At 43.0% G+C, this 1,855-nt stretch overlaps 1 non-coding gene across 1 annotated transcript; it reads right to left on the reverse strand.

Moving 5' to 3' along the window:
* Nucleotides 1-944: 944 nt before the first annotated feature.
* On the reverse strand, nt 945-1,051 carry LOC141609659 (small nucleolar RNA R71). Its single transcript, XR_012527580.1, has one exon. It is a non-coding gene; the product is annotated as a small nucleolar RNA R71 (small nucleolar RNA).
* Nucleotides 1,052-1,855: the final 804 nt, after the last annotated feature.

The raw sequence follows: 1,855 nt of genomic DNA on the forward strand, positions 1-1,855 counted from the left end.
ACATTCTACAACGTCTATTGTGATTTTCGTGAATAATCGTTGTTAAAGGGGCGTTGTAGTTGCCTGGATTTGTAGTAGTGATAGTAAGAGTTGACGGCTATATCTATTACATTCATCTTACATATCAAATGGCACCGTTGTCGAGGATGGCGTTAGGTTATATTTAGTTTATTAAGAGTCTTTGCTTTAGTTTTATCTCACTTGTTAGTTTGTTTTAGCAGTTGTGTGGTTCATTGTAGAGTGTGTGATTTCTTGTCCTCCCCTAGTGTGTAAAGACACTAGAAGACTAACGGTTTGTCGAGTGCATGCCTAGAAGGAACCATCAAGCACTATTATTCAATTCCGACCTCGAAAGGCTTTTTAGGACCATGAGGACAAGGACCCTTGATAGAGTTCGGAACCTTCCTCAAGCAAACATAGACCAACCAAACCCACACATCCCACCAATCATTGACACCACAACCCCACTTCAACAAAACAAAACAATTGAGATCCCTATAGAAAATCCCTTTCACAACTTTCCACTTCCAAGTCCACCTCAATCACCACCACCCCCTCAAATACCAAACCCACCACCACCAATGGCTCTACGTGACCACAACCGGCCCAACCATAATGATTCTTGTAACTCCAATAATTTTGGCACTTTGGCTCCTAACAACTTTGAGAAGCACCCCGCCCAAGTGGGGTTAATTAAAAGAGACTTGTTCAAAGGAAAAATTGAAGAGGATGCTCATGCTCATCTAAGAAATTTCAAGAGAAAGGTCTTAATGATGAAGAAGAATGGGGTATCCGAGGACACTCTAAGGATGATGTTGTTTCCATTCTCTTTGACGGGTAAGGCGGAGCGGTGGTTGAATGTTCACCCTCCGGATACATTCACAACATGGGACGCTTTAGCCAAGGCGTTCATGGCCAAGTACTATCCGTCATCCAAGACCGCCATGCTTTGAAATGAAATTCACACTTTCCAACAAGAAGATGGGGAGTCCTTGGGTGAAACATGGGATAGATATCAAGACCTTATCGCTAGTTGTCCTCACCACGGGATTCCGGAGTGGTATATCACCCAAACCTTATTCCAAACCTTGTTTCCTAGAACCAAAGAAATGGTGAATGCTTCCGCGGGAGGAGTATTTGATCATTTAGGTGATGAGGAAGGGACGACACTAATAAATAAGATGGTAGACTCGGAAGCCAATTATGGATCAAGGGGGAATATGCTTAAGAGAAATGGCAAATACCCTAAGGATAACTCTTCTAGTTCAAATGCCGAGATAAATGCTAAGCTTGACCTTCTTACCAAGCAACTTGAGAAATTGCAAAGGAACCAAGTTCATCAAGCTACCGCCTCACATGGTCCACCCATGGAGGAGATAGTCCAACCTTCACCTTGTGACTATGTGGGGGAAATGGCCACACTTTTGACATGTGTGCCAACAACTAAAATGGGGGGGGGGGGGGGGGTATGAGGAGAATGTCCAAGATGTTAATGTCTTTCAAAGCTATAATAACAATTCAAGACCACCATACAACAATCCCAATGTTTACAACCCAAACACCAGCTTCTACCATCTAGGTTTGAGGAACCACCCTAAACTTTAGCTACAAGAGTACCAATTTTCAAAACCCAAAACATCTTCAACCCCAAGCCGCAAATAATCCACCCAGATTTTCTCAACCAAGGGGTGGATATTCAAACCAAAACTTTGGGAACCAACTTCAAGGGTACCAATATTTTGGAGGCAACGAAAACAACCAAGGTTTCTTTCAAGGGAACCAAGTGAATCAAGCTAATCAAGGATTTGGGCAAGGGTATGCTCAAGGGTTTCAAGATCAAGGTCAAAGGCCAAAC

The sequence above is a fragment of the Silene latifolia genome, chromosome 10 (genome assembly GCF_048544455.1).
Source record: "Silene latifolia isolate original U9 population chromosome 10, ASM4854445v1, whole genome shotgun sequence".
Classification (NCBI taxonomy): Eukaryota; Viridiplantae; Streptophyta; class Magnoliopsida; order Caryophyllales; family Caryophyllaceae; genus Silene; species Silene latifolia.